The sequence below is a fragment of the Branchiostoma lanceolatum genome, chromosome 12 (assembly GCF_035083965.1).
Source record: "Branchiostoma lanceolatum isolate klBraLanc5 chromosome 12, klBraLanc5.hap2, whole genome shotgun sequence".
Lineage (NCBI taxonomy): Eukaryota > Metazoa > Chordata > Leptocardii > Amphioxiformes > Branchiostomatidae > Branchiostoma > Branchiostoma lanceolatum.
The window spans coordinates 17,640,176-17,658,252 of NC_089733.1; the positions used below are offsets into that span (position 1 = coordinate 17,640,176).

An 18,077-nucleotide genomic window follows, 5' to 3' on the forward strand; every position below is an offset into this window, starting at 1 on the left:
GGTCATCTTCAAGAAAGAAAGAGACTAGATGTTCTTCTCTCTGACATGTCATGTTTAGATACTCGTTGACACAAAGCTACATGTCTGTGCTGACGACTCACAGATTTAAATTTCCTGGTCACACGATGTGTGCTGGTGCTTCTTGCTCCAAGAAATTGGGGGCAAGTTTTTACATGTTGCCAATCAGGGCATCCAGTTTAATTCTCTTTTTCAATTATAACAGAGCAAAAAATCAGATGTTGTTAAAGGCATGGCTGGTCTTACTTCCAGTCCTGAACACAGGTTTTAATGAATACCGAAACAATTGCTGCGTGATACTGTGGCTATAAAACTGTATGTGGAAGATTGCAAGTTTAAGGTATCGGAGAATGTTGTCCTTGAGATGCTACTTGAAGGGCCTACAGTTTCTAGAATTGGATGTTGAGTTACATGTAAGTTATGGTCCTTTTGACTCCGCTGTTCATTATACTTGTCATCTTATAGTCAATAAAATCAAGATTTCAGTAAGCTCTATACTATTATGTACTGAATCAAGATAGAGGTCTATATTTCGATACCATGCAAATTTCTTTCAAACATAAAACTTTTATATCTGATCTTTTTCCTTCCCCCGTGGCATAATTAAAAGATAATAAAATGCCATAAAATGGATTCTATGAATTAGTGAAGCTTGATCCGTAAAATTGATGTTAAGTTGCAATCACCATGTGATTAGCATGTACTGTTTTATGTTTTTTTGGGTGAACTTGTTGAGTTTGTTACACAATTGTGTTTCTTGTTTGCTTCCAAGGCAATTTAGTTCACAGAATTTAAGGGTTCAAGTAACATAGACTTTCAGTCACTGACGAAAGGCAGCGGATGCTGTCTGAAACGTCTGACTGTTTCAAAATTTTATCCAATTGCTTAAGTAACTAATTTTGGCGTATCTTAACCTTCATCAACATAAACTTTCATGATTAATACTTTCAAATGATATATCAGTGCTTGTTGGAGAATATTTGGTTCATAGTACACTGTTTTTTTTCTGTTGAAATGTTTTAAATCTTCTTTGGCCAAATAGTGAGTGAGAAATAAGAGTCTTTATAATTTTTAGCCCCGAAATGCTCTTCCCCTTCTCCTCCCCTCAGTTGGAAAGTGGACTAGTCCGTGTGACCTTATTAGGAATTCTGCACAAACAGAGCATGTCGGGCAGGTACGCAGGTGTGAAATCAGGTTGAGATAAATGTGGCGGTGTGCACGGCTGCACCTGTCAGCCCCCACCTGTCACCCTACACCTGTCCCCGCTCATGCGCACCTGCGGTCAATAGGCATCGTTAGGCCACACCAATTTAATTTCTTGATTAAGGGATTTTTATTTTCCAAAAAAAAAAAATTTTTAGAAAAGAAAAAAAATCAGGAAAACAGAAGGATGGGCCAGCCTTCTGTTTTCATGATTTTTTTTTCTAAAATTTTTTTTTTTTTTTAAATAAAAATCCGTTAACCAAGAAATTAAATTGGTGTGGCCTTAGGTCTCCTTACACGTGGGCATCTCCCAGACATTTTATTGACGTTTCTGACGGCTTTATTTATTAGTTTACGATTGCGTTCTGACAGCGCGATTACCAATCATCCATTTCACGGTCAGCTTTTCTGCCAGAAGGAGGGAATAGATTTTTAAATTGATCAAATTAAGACATAAACATGAATTCACAATAAGTACCTTCCTAGAAGGGCTGCATGGATTTAATTTTTAATTTGAGATATGGAGGACACCGTTCAAGTTCAGATACTGTAATTCTTGTTTCTTTCACTGTAACTTTATGTTCACTGCTTTCACGGTCATCCCTGTACCGTGAACTTATCATCTCCGAGAAAAATCCTGTTGTAATTATTCATGATTCCTTCACACATCCGTTCTGTAAATCACTTGCCGCCACCGCGAAGTTTAAGTTCAGAGAAAATGTCCATTTTTCTTACACTGTGACAATTTGCTACGGTGAAGATAATGTAAATTACAGTAATATGCATCCCTTGTTACAGAGATCTAAGTCAGGGTTATGACGTGAAGGAATCATAAAATTTCTTCAAGCAACCTTTTGTTAGTTGGAAGGATCAGAGCTGTCTCCAGGACCCATCCATCTGTCCCAGCCTGAATTCAATCAAGCCTCCTGTGACCGCTCGCCGCCCTGTAACCGCCTCACAACCCGCGGGGAGGGGAGAGAAACCCCCGGACAGCTGGAGTGTGCGTTATACAGACTACCATCTGTACCAGGACCAAAATTTGCTTGTCAGAATGGAAAAAAATGTCACCCTGTCTGTCCCAAACATTGGAACTTCATAACATAAAACTGATGAAAATGAATTTTTGTAGGCTTACAATGACAGATTTAACAACGAAAATTAAAACATTGAATCTCAAACAATGAGTGGAAAGAAAAAAGTAAAGCTGGAAATAAGTGTTTTCAGTGACAAATACAGATTTTTGTACCGACAGGTTATGACACGAAGAAATCATAGAATTTCTTCAAGTAACCTTCTATTAGTTGGAAAGGTCATCTAAAGTTGATTTCTGAAGTGTTTCCAGTGACAAATACAGATTTTTGTATCGACAGCGCCCAAGCCCCTTCGAGGGAGAAGACAATTTGTCCGCGTAAAAGTGCGCAATTGTAGCAATTATTTTTAATTGCCTTCCCCGTGCAGGGAGGGAGTGAGGACCCAGGGGGTGTCGATTGTCGGTGGATCGTTTGTGTAAGCTAGTTTTCATCGCAATCAATTTCGAAAATTGCCACTGACTGTGATTATCATATGGTCTATGTAATGACTTACGCAGCTCGATGTCTTATAACCAAAATCAACTGTATATCTTCATTACCACATGGAAATCTGTTCAAATTTCAATTGCGCTGGGTGAAACTGTTAATGATGTAATACTGTAATTATCACTGTTTAGAACTGCAGTAAGCCAATTATTTTGCTGTAAACAATATACAATCAACGTCAGTATTGTAGAGGGTTTAAATGCATGCTTGTACAATGTCATTTTTGCAGATGTCATTTCTGCTATTTAATTTCAAATAGTTGTCCTGGCAACCCCTTAGACTTTAGAATGGAATGATCTAAAGTGAGAAACAGGGAAACAAAATGTTAATTAGGCCACACCAATTTAATTTCTTGGTTAACAGATTTTTATTTTCCCAAAAAAAAGAATTAGAAAAAAAATCATGAAAACAGAAGGCTGGCCCAGCCTTCTGTTTTCATGATTTTTTTTTCTTCATTTTTTTTTCTTTTTTGGAAAATAAAAATCCGTTAACCAAGAAATTAAATTCGTGTGGCCTTACTTACCCTCTTCTGATTGGAACAGATGTTTAAATTCCAGATATTCCCTATTCTTACATGCTACATCTACAGCTTTATTCTGGCATATTGACATATGTGAAATTCTCATGCGCCATTGTCTTCAAAATCAAATCAAAAATAGAAGCCAAATTCTTTAATACTGTAAATCCATTTTACATTGCGGTTGGTAATTTTAGCGGTTGGGGGGAAAGGGAGTAGTTCACTGCATTTAATTTTAACGGTGGAACAAACATCACTGTCTCAAATGTTAGTAATCAAACTTTTGTGAAATAAAGTTACCGTTAACCAATCAACAATTACAGTATACATGTTCATTTGTAAAGTGGTAAGACTTTATTTGGCTGAAGATATATTTGACGATTCACAGTAACACAGTTATTGTTCAATGCCTGGTTTGAGTTTCATGCCTTGTAAGTTTTCTGCTCCAGTTTTCCCAACATATAGATTTTGTATGGAAGGAGCACCTGCTTTCCGGGTGGATTGTTTTATTTGATTATGCGGAAAATAATGTTTTATTGAGTCAAAGCTGTTTTGTACATATATATCGGTATTCTCATGTCCTCAAAAGTTATATTGGATTTTCAATATCTATTTCCTGTCAGAAGGTAATGCTAGTACTAGTAGTAGTATGTCTATGAAAAATAATGTATTGGTCACTGTCAGTATAAATAAAGTGGTGGATGGAAGCATAGAAACTGTTGAGTAAGAACTGACATACTGTATACATTCTACACGCACAGTAGCTTTTACGTCTGTACGATATTTGACAAGAATATCTTTTAAATGAGGGATTGTTGCTATTCAAGGCCCTAGAAGAAGACTTGTTTTTTAAAATCTTATATTCTGAAAAATTTTACAATCTTGTGCCGCCAGAACTTGGCAATAACAGTGGACATTTCAGCTTTACCCTAAAGAAGTTATAGACTGCCAGAAAATCCTCTTGCCATTGATAAGTCGACACTCCTAGTTAACCTATAAAAAGCTCCAAGAGGATGATTCCATAGCTAATTTTAGTTTCAACTATCTTCAAATGTGCGTGTTTCAAGGCTGAACTGTTAGCTTTTTATGCAATTTCCTAAAGAGAAAATCTGTTTTTTCAAAGTAGATCCCATGTTCAAAGTGTGAAAGATATGCCAGCTCACATGGTATTTATCAGTTGGGTCACACTCTTTCTGCTGCTGGGTCTCTTGACAGATGAGGATGATTGACAGTTTCCAGGGGCATCGTCATGGCGACCACATCCCTCCCTAGCCCATTGACCATGATGGATAAACCAGGCTCCCTGTCTGTGTTGACATTGGCAGACCACAACTCATTTTATCAGTATTCTCTCTGACAGCCTGCACACTTCTGGGATCGTTCCCAGCCCTGATATTGTGTTTCTCTCAGGCTGAAAAGTGCCACCTTTGACACATGTTCTATGCAGAGCTGTGTACCTAAACAAATTTTAGGTACAGGTACACGGGTTTAGGTACAAGTCCGGACCTAAACCTGTACCTAAACTTCTTGTTCAGAAAATGGCAGATTTTCCATAAGGACAAAAGCATGTTTGAACTGGATAACAACATAATATCTAATTGTGCTTGGTATCATTTTTATAAAAACACAGATGAAAATTTGACTCCAGCCTTGCAAATGTGTCTTATGTGCTGGAGTATGGTATAGATGTGGCTTTAGTGCACTGCCACGGTAATTTCATAGTGATTTTATCTGTCAAAGTGGCCATCCCCTGAGTCAGGCTTGACCTGATTAGTACCGGTCCAATACCTGTCCACCAGTGTTCAGGTACATTTTGGACCTGTACCTAACTGATTGTACCCGGTACTGTATTGGTAGTTCTTAGTGCTAGAGAGTTTGTAGCGACCTACTTCCCATTGTTGTGTCTGCCTGTCCTCCTGTCCATAACACCAGGCCAGATGGAGTTAAGCAGTGCTTTAAAATCAGCTCACAGAAGACTTTCTGCCTGCTACTGTAAATACCTTTAAGTTCACAGGGATTCTAGTTTTTGGAAAGGAGAAAATGGAGGGTTTGCGGTGGTTTTTAGTTCGGGTTGAAACAAGGGGTAGGCAGGCAGAAGACATAACAACCATTTTTATCTCCAAGAAAAATGGAGATATTGTTTTGGGTGTGTCAGTCTGTTTGTCTGTTTGTCTGTTTGTTTGTCTGTCTGTTTGTGTTTCCGCACTACTCTAGTCAGCATAACTCAAGAACCTCTTGATGGATTACGATGATATTTGGTATGTGGGCAGGTGTTATAAAGCCGAAGTTCAAGGTCGATTTTGGGCCCCCTGGTATGTGACCTTGGTACTGCAGCAGAACTTCCATTTTTGTATCTTTTGACCTGGACGTGCTATGGTCTTGATTTTTGGGTGGCAAATAGCTTGTGATGTAATAAAGAAGTGGTGTCGGTTTGGGCTCCCTAGCAGCTTGTTGTGGTGGTTTTAAATTCGCTGTAAAGATATTACGGAGAAAACCTGTGAACATTTTGAAATTTACAGCATTTGTTCACTTCGCTTCGCAGAATATCTTTTGCAGTGTTCCGATCTCAAAATTTATCATAATCAAGGTTTCATTGTAGAAATGATACCAAAAATGACACGAGATAGTTCGATGAACATAATCTGAGCAAAAAATTATGGGTTAACGGAACTGTATGTCAAGGAAAAGTACAAGACTCTATTTGTAAGGAGATCGTTCTTTCAAAAATGTAACAAATTTTTACTTTGTGGCTAACTTTGCCACAAGTACCTCACGCATTTCAAACCAATATAATTGAACATATTTAAAGCTATTCTGGTAATCTGTAACAATGATAAATGAGAAAGCAGAAATTCTAAAATAGATGAAAATTTTTTATGGTTCTCTGAAGATTAAAATTCCATCAGACCTTGTTGTAACTCTACATGTGCCTGGATGGCAGATTTTTTACCAATAGAGTCGAACATATTGAAATCTATTCTAATAGTCTGTAACAACAATAAATGAGAAAGGAGACACTCTTCCTTTAAATGGTTCTCTGAACATTAAAACTCCATCAGACCCTGTTGTTACTCCACATGTACCTGGGTGGCAGATTTTTTACCAATAGAGTTGAACATATTGAAATCTATTCTACCGTAAAATCCCTATCTACGTACGCACTTTTTAAACTTGTCAAGTTGCAAGCAGGTGCTGCAGCTTGCCGACACCAAAGTCGGGGTGTGTACGTTAGGAGGGGTTCTTCCTCGGAAAAATTGCATATCAGCATGAGAGTATAGTACGTCTTCATGCAAATGAAGGGTTGAATGCTACCACACAATCAATCAGTAATAAAGAATGAATAATACATATATTTGAATTGTTTAATATTTTCTTCCTGGAAACATTTTCTCAGTAACCCTTTAAGTTGGTAAACATCATCGGAAGGATGATCATGTCAACCTCTAAATATCCACCGAAATGCTGGAGAGAGGGTGCGTACGTTAGGAGGGGTTTTCCTCTGAACATTTCAACTCACTGAGTCAGGCCCGCAATCGTCCCCAAATCGGGGGTGCGTACGTTAGGAGGGGTGCGTACATAAATAGGAATTTTACGGTAATAGTCTGTAACAACAATAAATGAGAAAGGAGATACTCTTCCTTTAAATGGTTTTCGGAACATTAAAATTCCATCAGGCCTTGTTGTAACTCTACCTGGGTGGCAGAGCCCTGGTGACCTCACTTTACAGGAAGTCATCAGTGCCCTACCTGCCCTGTAGGACCTGGGACACCTTCCTGCAGAGAGGGGAGGGAAAAGTAATTTGGAGGGTGTAAGTCAGGTTTGCCAGCCCACTGACCCTTACAGTGACCTGTACACCCTGTGGTGGGTAATTATGTCCAGCACACTTCATGTTTTGTCTACCCACAGAGATCTGGAGCCGACAGCTTACTTTGTGTTTTCTTTTACTTACTATGGAGGTATACTGGTTGATTGTGGGTCAGTCTAACCTTGAAATACTGTAATTCTTGTTTCTTTCACTGTAACATTATGTTCACTGTTTTTATGGTCACCTCTGTACGATGAACTTATTGTCACCGTGAAATAAACTGTTGTTATTGTTTATGATTCCTTCACACATCTGTTCTGTAAATCACTTGCCTCCACCGTGAAGTTAAAGTTCAGTGAAAATTTCCATTTTCCTTACATCGTGAAATTTTTCTACTGTGAAGATAAAGTGAATTACAGTACACTAGGCTGCATTTGAAGAAGTCAAACGGGTTCAAATTGGTATTGGTCGTTTCAATCATGTGACAAATTTTTTCAGGAAGATCAAGTTCAATAATGGGCCTCTTAGCGGCTTTCTACAGTATGACCTAAAGATTGCATTGAAATTGAATAGATGCTCTTTCTCCAAGTATCTTGTTCTTGCATGTTGAAAGAAGGGTGGTACAGTATGTGAAAGGCTCTCTAGCAAAGGCACGTTCTTCGTTCTTTGAGAGTAGATCTATTACTATGATACATGATCTCACATTCTGCACATAGTTCGAACATGGCTATCAATATAGAAGTCACATTCCTTGAAGTTGCGGAACAGTATGCACAAAATTGCCCCAAGCGATCTAATTCCTTTTCTTAAAACTGAAGGATGTTCTTTTGCCAACTGTTCTTGAATGACTGAACTTCTTTGCTAGCAGCTTTACCCGGCATGCTCTGCTGCACAGTCCCTCGGAAGCGTGCCCTCCCCCACCTGTCAATCAAACCTAGTTTGACCCCATCAGGTCACGGGGTCAAGTCAGTGTGACATTTGTAATCCCCCCAACATGTTTGCTGGGAGCGCCTTGCTGGGAGGAGGGTTCTTCCCTGCAGGTTTCAAATGTTTTCTCCATTTAAGGTCGGTTTCCCTTGCCCCCACCCCAAGGCTACTACATGCCACTCCGAATCTTAGCAAACAACCCTTCTGGCTTCAACAGTGTAAGAATTGAAAAGTGGTGCTTTACCTCTCTATCTCTCTTTCTATCTATAAGGTTATCTATGGTCTAGGGAGGATTATATACAAGGCGACACACACCAAGCCGAGTTTGATATGAATTGTGATTGTAGTTTTATTGTGCCTAAACAGAAGTTACTAAACGAATGCCACTTATTCTACTTTACAATATCTGATTGGACGACTTGGTCAGACTTATACAGAGAATAAGATAAGATACCGGACTACACTAAAGTACACTTACTACAAGCTACTCTACAACTACAGCTACAGTCTACAACAGGAACCATGTTACGTACAACAGTAGACTTGGACAGGTTTCAAGGACAGTAAATAAGGGCATGTGGTCGGTTCATGGAGCCAAGTGCAGGGGCTGTACAGGGATGTTCTTGTAATGTAAAAGGGTAGTCCCATAGCCTTTATGAGGCCGTGGGAGCAGTGGGTTCTTATCCACTGTGTCTAGGGCAGGGTACTAGAAGTCGGAGTCCAACCCTCTCCTTTCGACGCCTTTTACCTCCCCAACCAAAGTCAGGTACCCATTTTTACACCTGGGTGCAGTGAGTCAAGGGCACATAACCGGGTGGCATGTCGGAGGATTGGAACCCAGGACCTCTGCGTTCAGGGCCAAACACCCTAACCGACGCCCCATGACACATGACACTTACCTGTGCTCTGTGATATCTAATGTGTGGTGTACGATGCCAGCAATCACTCCCTTTGCTCCACTTGTATTGTATTGAGATGGAGTAAAATCAAAATTCACGGGCAGTACCAGTTTAATACTTGTCTCGGTCATTTGGCATTGTAAGATGGCATTTCATGGGGAATGGAGTGATGTGTCCTTTGAGTTTAAAGTTCGTCTCCTCCATTGAAGCTGTACCATTGGCTTTGCCTAGTTGTAGTTGTAATGTTTTACAATTTCATCATGTGGTTGTGAAGGATTGAACTTGTAACAGTGGGGTTCAAGCGCCTCCAACTGACCAGTCTAACTGGTCTAGACCTTTTAGCCTAGTGGTTCAGGCGTGCGGCCTGTGATCTGGCTGCCCGGTTTCGGCGAGGGTTTGAATCCCAGGGCCAGGAGCCTGTTCTACTCGCTTCTTTGTTTCACACTTAACAACACTACTACTACTTATTTTCCACTTTCAGTGCCCAGCTTTTTATCGAGGTTTAAAATCAAAGCTCCCTGCTTTTACCAACAGGTGTGATATGTCAACTCTTGCAAATGTGACCCTGTTTTCTAGACCCTGTTTTCTATCTTTGCCTCAGTCTGCCAACAAAAACACAACGTGTGGCCTTGCCCCATATCTGCCTCTGTATAGCTGTTCCCTTCTTGGCTGCCCCAGAAGCTATGGGCACCATTAATGTTGTTTGACAAGCTAAATCCCCCACCATGTCCAGCCACGGCCTTCTGTCACTGCTGCCATCACCGTGTTGTCCTTCAGAACTCAGCTAACAAGACAGCCGTGCAAGCCAGGCTGTACGCTGCCGCCTTCAGGGGAATGTTTTCGCTGGGGCGGTTTCCTGGGGCAGTGCAGAAAGGAGTCCTGGCAATGCTAGTCAACAGCAACTGACTGGGTTAAGCTTTTACAAGTGTTAAGAGTCAGGTGGCATGTTAAGTACATCCAAACTTGTCCTACTTGGTCATCACTGCAGGATCTTTACTGAGGGATAAAAGATGCGGTAGCTCGTTTTTTTTAGGTTCATATTCTTGAACATAGGATGAACATCAAGTCATCTTATGGAAACACTGTATGATTATTAAATCATTTTTTGATTACATATGGTTTTGATAGAGAAAACATAAAATAAATTGGGATAGTTCTGATTATCGAAATTTAATTATGGATCATGACATTATTACTTGGGTGCTAAAAGAAAAAACAACAGATTGAAAATATAACACCTTGTGTTCTGCCTTGTCCGAATTATCCATCCATCTATCCTACAACAGAAGTATTCGTTTTCCAATGTTTTTTCTATAAATTTATGCTATATACATTGTATTTATATATTTGCCCTTCTTGCATCTTCTTAGTACGATATGCAGTATGGTCACAAACTTTTGCTTTTGGAAATGGACGAAAAGCGATGTGCGCACTGATGTCATCCATATGATTATTCTGAAGTCAGTGTGGACTAATGAAAAATGAAAGAAGTTGCTGAAACTTTTATTTCCTTTGGCAACAAGGATATGTTTTCGGAAGCATTTTTGTGTGTTTGTGTGTCTGTATGTTAACCCAATAACTGGAATGCCTAGATGGACATCATATTACAAGTGCTGAACAGAATACTCCAAAATTTCCATTAAGGATGAGGAAATGCTAGTTTGCAATGAGACAAAATTACTTGGCAAAGGCTACACCAATTTAATTTCTTGGTTAACTGATTCTTATTTTCCAAAAAAAAAAATTTTAGAAAGAAAAAAAGTCATTAAAACAGAAGGCTTGGCCAGCCTTTTGTTTTCATGATTTAAAAAAAAATTGGAAAAATAAAATCCGTTAACCGAGAAATTAAATTGGTGTGGCCTAAGGTATGAGGTTAAGGAACTCATAGACATGTATTCCTCCTGTGTTTACCAGAAGCAGATGTGGGGAGGAGTGGAGGGGGGAGTGTTGAACTCTGTGCTGATTGGCTAACAGCAGGTCAATAGAAAACGCCTGTAGTCTAAATGGGAGCCATGTCTGCCAGCAGAAGTTGTTGGGGATGGACCAAGAATGATCGTCAAGGGAGGATGGATATGGTGATAGACACACACACACACACACACACAAACATACACATAGAACAAACACACACAGACAGACACACACACACTAGTGCAGCACCCCCAGGCATGCACAGTTATCTTTTCAGGGTGGCGGAATTATGTAAGTTAGTAGATGTTATATCAAATAATTTTCTCACTATTCATTGCTGTACTTCAGTTTCCGTAGATCGTCTAGTAGTATTTTTTCCAGTATCTCAAAATTGAAGTAGAACTTTCTCTCAGCTTTGCAAATTTTCTGTCTGTTTTCACAGACCCCTCCGTGATAATTTCTGGTTTGCCCCTGAAGACTATGAAGTTGTAACTAGACAGTAAATTCGGCTTCCTCTCAAACACGGTTGTTCTGGTGTTGATCCCAATTCATGTAGACAGCCTCCCTTCAAATGATGACAAGGAAAGTGATGAATTCCAAGTGTGACTGGAAACAACAGTGTTTTTACATGTTCACACAGTCTGCTTTTGTATTATAGAGTGTATAATTATGATATAGTCATTTGTATCATAGTTCGTCTAGACACTCTTATCTTCAGTTATCTGACACATGCAAGTTCCCAGCTTGTATGTGACACAGTGCGTGACTGTTACAAGAGTATCGGATCCCCGTAGACTTGAGTAGAGTTCCAACTGTCCCAATGATGAAGGTAACACGCCCACATTTGGGGATGATGGGGTGCTAGCATAGTTAACATGGACAAGTGTAGTCATCTGTCACTAGTACGTGCTACTGGTCTTTAATACAGTGACTGTAAATTCCAGGGACTAATCGCGGTAGAAGGGAAAGGACATTATCATGGTGTTTTTAATTCACGGTTGAAGAGTTGTAACTTTGGTCAGACCTTTGATGGCCAAGTTCAAACAAAAATTTAAAGATGCATTCTAAACTGTAGACACTGCTGTTAGGAAAGTTAAATTCTACTACCATGATGATGCCATCAGAATTGTCTTCTTTGACTTTGGAATTGACTTTGACATTAGAATCCGTTTTTTGAATTTTTTTTTTTCAACTTACAGCATATAAATTTGTACGATTTACAGTATGGCTGAAAACTTTTTTGTGTGTGTGGAAACGGACAAAAATTGATGCATGCAGATGTCATTTATACTAGACAATGTAATCAAATCAAGATGGCCTAATGTAAAATGTATAAGTGAGGAAGAAATCTGAAACAAGCTGATTAAAGAAAAAAACAAAACTTTATTGCAAGTTCATGCCCGAAGGCTAATTACAGACAAACAAGTACATGGAAATATATGGGAATCAAAAATAGATATCTAGTCTACTGTGAAAGTTCTAAGTTAACTAAGGTTGACTATGGTTGTGGTTGGGTTTGACTCCTTTTTTGAAGGCAGTGGAAAATGAAGAGACCCACGTTTTGTATCGTAAGTGGGTTTGTTGATTTTAGTAGTGATATGGATTTTTGTAAGCTATTCAAATAGTGAAGCTAGGGGAATTAACGGAAGCTGTTTTATGTAATTCGTTTCTTTCAGCGTCTTATAGAGGGCATTGGCATTAAAAGAATCCAGGCTGTCCAACTGTCTCCCTGGAACTGGAAGTGTCCAAAATGTAATTCTAGCAGCTCGCTGTTCACCCTATCTCCCCTCTGGTCGACTTCATCTGCCATAAGCAACAGGTGACACTCCCATCCTCACCCAGGGGGGTCACCTCCAAACATTCCTAGCAGGGATCACACAGGGGGGTCACCTCCAAACATTCCTAGCAGGGACCCACAGCCTAAACCAACACCTGTTACTGGCAGCTATCTGACGTGCTAAATTGGAACACTGACACTGACAGGGGACCGAGGCTAATTGTGTCGTGATACTGTAAATGTAGAAATGTTCGTGGTGGTTTTATGTTCGCGGTTTTCGCGGTGAACTCTTTACTGCGAACTTAAAACTACCGCGAAAAGCCGTTCCATTGTGTGACTGTAGCGCTACTATTGTTCCAAACGCGAACTCAAAACTGCCGCAAACACTCCATTTTCTCCCTACCGCGAAATTAAATCCTCACGAAAATTTCTGCATTTACAGTATGTTTAGGGAAGGGACTCCGTGATGAAGACAGCAGCATCAAAGCATAGCGGCCATTCATGAAGCATCTGTCATATCATATAACAGCTGGGTGCTTAGGAAAACTCGGATATATTAATATGATTTCCGGCTGAGGGATTAAGTGAACGTAGCAGGAATCTTTCATCATTGTTTTTCCCAAAACAAGTAAACTTCCTTTAAGAATCTACTCGTCTTAGAAATGTCTTGAGTGCCTATACATAGAAAATGTATGCTACGAAATATTCAGAACTTTCAATTAAGGACAATCCTTAAGTATTTTAGATTTTATAAGCTCCATTTCAACTAATTGTCTTTTTACTGTAAATCTTTGTATTTTCACAGGGACTTGATTTTGTGGTAGAAGGAGAAATGAGGTTTTAAAGGTGTTGAAACAATTCTGTTCTACTGTAGTAATTGATAATGATATTTGATGTAGTAATTAGAACATTGAGAACGCATTTTCGCAGTGCCAAATGGCTGAAATAAAAAAACGCCAGGAGCATTTTAAGATTCACAGAACATGATTAACTTTGGTCTATCAAGGTTACGATGGAAAGTTTTGAATTTGCCTTCACACACGTATTCATAAAGTTCTGTCAAAAGGTTGAAGAAAATTGCAACTCAAAGTTACAGCAAAATTTATGCAAATTACTAAATGTCAAATGTGATCTAGTTTTAGCAGTTTCTAGCTTTAATAATTGGGGGGGGGGGGGTACAGGTGCTATCAAACATGAACCATGTGTCAGCAACTATGTCGTATAGACTCGCATGTATAAGCAGCCATGACCTTGACCAGAACACATCACTTCTGTGCCCCCCTCCCCACTCCTGCACTCCTTGTCACATATGTTCTGTTTGTGTGTGTTGCACCTGCCCTGAGCTACAGATTAGCAGCGTCTGACAGACAGCGTGGTTTACAGAGGTGACCAGATCAATAGAGAATATCATATCACCCTGCCAGCATGGCTGCCCCGACTTCTCTCCCGAACAGACATTCTCCAAGGTTACAGACATTTGTATCGATTGATACATACTCAGAAACATCAATATTTTACCTATTTTACTCTACTGCACTCGTGCCTTATGTTGTCTTAAAAATGACAGATGTGGAGGTATGATTCTTCTAGCAGACAAAATAGCTTCAGTCATTAATCATTTGTACATGTACAATGTACAGTTCATGCAGAAATTAGACTTCTGTCTTCATTCAGCAGAGTACTAGTTAACAATCTACTAATATAATTCCACCAGGGTACATGATTCCGCCACCCTGAAAAGATACGTCCAAACAGATCTCCAACCCAACGTCCCCCAGTATAATGCACTCCTGTATCTCTAAACTGTGCATTAATGTAAATAGAGGTTACAGTTATAAACTAAACTTTTTCTCAATCAATCAATCATTCACAGGCATCAGTGTCAAACTTTTTCTGGTTATTTTAATTGTTCTTGAGTCTGTTTCTGGACTGATTCCTCTTCTTTGAAATAAAAATTGATAAAAAAGATAAAAATGTAATCCTAGAAAAAGATACTCCTTGATAAAGGTAATAATTGCAGGTTTATGTATGATAGCAATCATGACATTTTGATTTCACTCAGTACTTGCTTCACTCACCATGACAATGAGATGACAGATTTTGACATATCTGCTAAAGAGAACATTCTTTATCTTCAGTCTAATATATATTCTGACAAATTTTCAAATTTTCATTGTATTAGCATGTATTCAATATTCAATAGTTTGGATACTTTTGCAGTAATACAAATAACAAGAAGCAATTGTAGAATCATTAGAAATATAGTTCTGACATTTGTCAAGTCAAAAACAAAAACTGCAGGTTTAAACAAAACAGTTGATTTGATTGATAAAGACTGGAGCTGATCAGTCAAAAGTTTGGGTCCAATTTTTGTGTTGACAATTGCAATAATTAAATAAGCTCAACTTTGTTTCAGAATGACTTTACCAACACAAATCAACTTTCAAGTAAAAAAAAATACAGTTTCAACATGTGTCATAGTTGTAAAAAAACCTGCAGATGTAAACAAAACAGTTGATTTGATTAGCGCAGCTGTATGTGATATTGCTATATTTGCTGATTTCTCCATGTAGCGAGGGTATATCTCCAAAATACAGTTTCAACATGTGTCAAACTTGTAAAAATAACTGCAGATGTAAACAAAAGAGTTGATTTGATTAGCGCAGCTGTATGCGATATTGCTACATTAGCTGATGTCTCCATGTAGCGAGGGTATATCTCCACCCTTGGTAGTACAGCCTCTGCCCCCGGCGATACCGTGGGGCCTGCGCGCTGTCGATCACCCTCCGCGTGTGTGCACTTTATATTGGCTCCGCCGACAATGATGGATGGCCACGTCTTGCCTCGACCCTCGGCGGAGTAGACCCTGCAGTTTGCCCTCCCCACCCTCCAGTCAGCAATTTCAGGTAGGGGAGATAGGAGCAGTCCTGTTGGTGCAGATAAAGCTAATGATGAGAGCCGAGTTTTCCACTTGTTACGCGGGAAGTCGATAAGGGTGGGATGCGATTCTCCGTACCGTGTTGCTCTGATCTGGTACTAATGATGCGCTGGAATGGCAGGATTTTATTTCATCACGAGATAAAGGAAGTCGGATTGATATATGTAGGGCAATGCAATGGATTTAAACTAGTTTAGGTGGACTTTTTATAAGTGTGAACTTTCTGTTAGTGAAAAAATTATGTTGACAACCCTGTAGAATAACTGAATAAGGTTCAGGGAAAGGTTTTTGGTCTTCAGTTTTTATAGGAGGACAGTGCAAGAAATGGTGGATGTAAACTAGTTTAGGTGAAATTTCTATTAGTGTTAAAAATAGATCTGTAAGTGTAACAAAATGATGTTGTCAACCCTGTAGAATAAGGTTCAGGGAAAGGATTTTGGTCTTTAGTTTTTATAGGAGGACAGTTCAAGAAATGGTGGATGTAAACTAGTTTACGTGAAATTTCTATTAGTGTGGAAAATACATCTGTTGCAAAATGATGTTGTTCACCCTGTATAATGCGGTTCAGGGAAAGGATTTTGGTGTTTAGTTTTTATAGGAGGCTTGCTTGCAGTGCAAGAAATGGTGGATGTAAACTAGTTTAGGTGAAATTTCTATTAGTGTTGAAAATACATCTGTAGCAAAATGATGTTGTTCACCCTATAGAATAAGGTTCAGGGAAAGGATTTTGGTCTTTAGTTTTTATAGGAGGACAGTGCAAGAAATGGTGGATGTAAACTAGTTTAGGTGAAATTTCTATTAGTGTGGAAATAGATCTGTTGCAAAATGATGTTGTTCACCCTGTAGAATAAGGTTCAGGGAAAGGTTTTTGGTCTTCAGTTTTTATAGGAGGACAGTGCAAGAAATGGTGGATGTAAACTAGTTTTGGTGAAATTCCTATTAGTGTGAAAAATACTTCCGTCAAGAAATGATGTTTTTCACTTTGCAGAATAAGGTTCAGGGCTAGGTTAGTAGGAAAGAAATGGTCTTTAGTTTTTATAGGAGGACAATGCAAGAAATGGTGGATGTAAACTAGTTTAGGTGAGATTTCTATTAGTGTTAAAAATACATCTGTTGCAAAACGATGTTGTTCACCCTGTAGAATAAGGTTCAGGGAAAGGATTTTGGTCTTTAGTTTTTATAGGAAGACAGTGCAAGGAATGGTGGATGTAAACTAGTTTAGGTGAAATTTCTATTAGTGTTAAAAATAGATCTGTTGCAAAATGATGTTGTTGACTCTGTAGAATTAGGGTCAGGGAAAGGATTTTGGTCTTTAGTTTTTATAGGAGGCTTGCTTGCAGTGCAAGGACTGCAAGGAATGGTGGATGTAAACTAGTTCAGCACTTCAGGTGAACTTTCTATTTAGTGTGAAAAATACTTCCGTCAAGAAATGATGTTATTAACCCTGAAGAAGAAGGTGCATGGAAAGGCTAGTAGGAAAGAAATGGTCTTTAGTTTTTATAGGAGGACAGTGCAGGAAATGTTGGATTTAAACTACAGTTTCTATAAGTGTGAAGAAAATATGTTAATTTGTAGTGTTAGTTTCATAGAAAGGTCAGCAGGAGGCTGATGGTCTTTGTGATTCATTCTTATTGTGAAGCCAATACAAGAGATGGTGAATTTAAACTAGGTTAACTTTGTATTAGCGTGACAAATACATCTGTTTAGAAGTGATATTGTTCATCCAGTTAAGCAGAGGGTTCAGGAAAATGTTAGTAGGACGGCAATGATCCCTGTGATTCATTTCTCACTATGAGGCCATTGAAGCATGAAAGTCTGGATTTACTAGTTCAGGGGAACATCCTATTAGTATGAAGAATACATCCCTTAGGGCACACCAATTTATTTCCTCTGTTCTCGGACATTTTAAGTGGAAAGAATAGCAAGCAGAGGGCAGGGAGGAGAACTTTAACATGACTGTTAGTCAGTCGGACTAAGTGCACCAATGCATAAACCTGATAAGCTTTGTTTTCATTATGTGTTTTTTAGAATTCGAGAACCAACAAATCAAATTGGTATGGCCTTAAAAAGTCATACTGCTCAACCTGTAGCATAAGGTTCATGAGACGGGTTAGTAGGAGGGCAATGATCCATTCTTATGAAGCCAATGCAAGAGATGGTGAATCTAAACTAACAGATAAACTAACATTACAATCCGTGTAGAGCTTCTAAAGTTATTGTGACCACAAATACCTGGAAACACAAACAGACAGACAGACACACACACAGACAAACCAAAAACAATACCTCCATTTTTCACAGAGGTAAAAAATCGACGTTGACTTTCAGCTTCCCAACACCTGCCACATACCAACTATCATTGTAATCCATCAAGAGGTTCTTGAGTTATGCTGACTACAGCAGTCCGGAAACACACACAGACAGACACACGCACAGACAGACACACGCACAGACAGACAGACAGACACACACACACACAGACAGGCACATACAGGCACACAGACA

At 39.1% G+C, this 18,077-nt stretch overlaps 1 protein-coding gene across 5 annotated transcripts in view; it reads left to right on the forward strand.

The window, feature by feature from the left end:
- Positions 1 to 18,077, forward strand: part of LOC136446621 (metaxin-2-like) — a 44,384-nt gene that overhangs the window by 10,545 nt on the left and 15,762 nt on the right. The window lies entirely within an intron of this gene.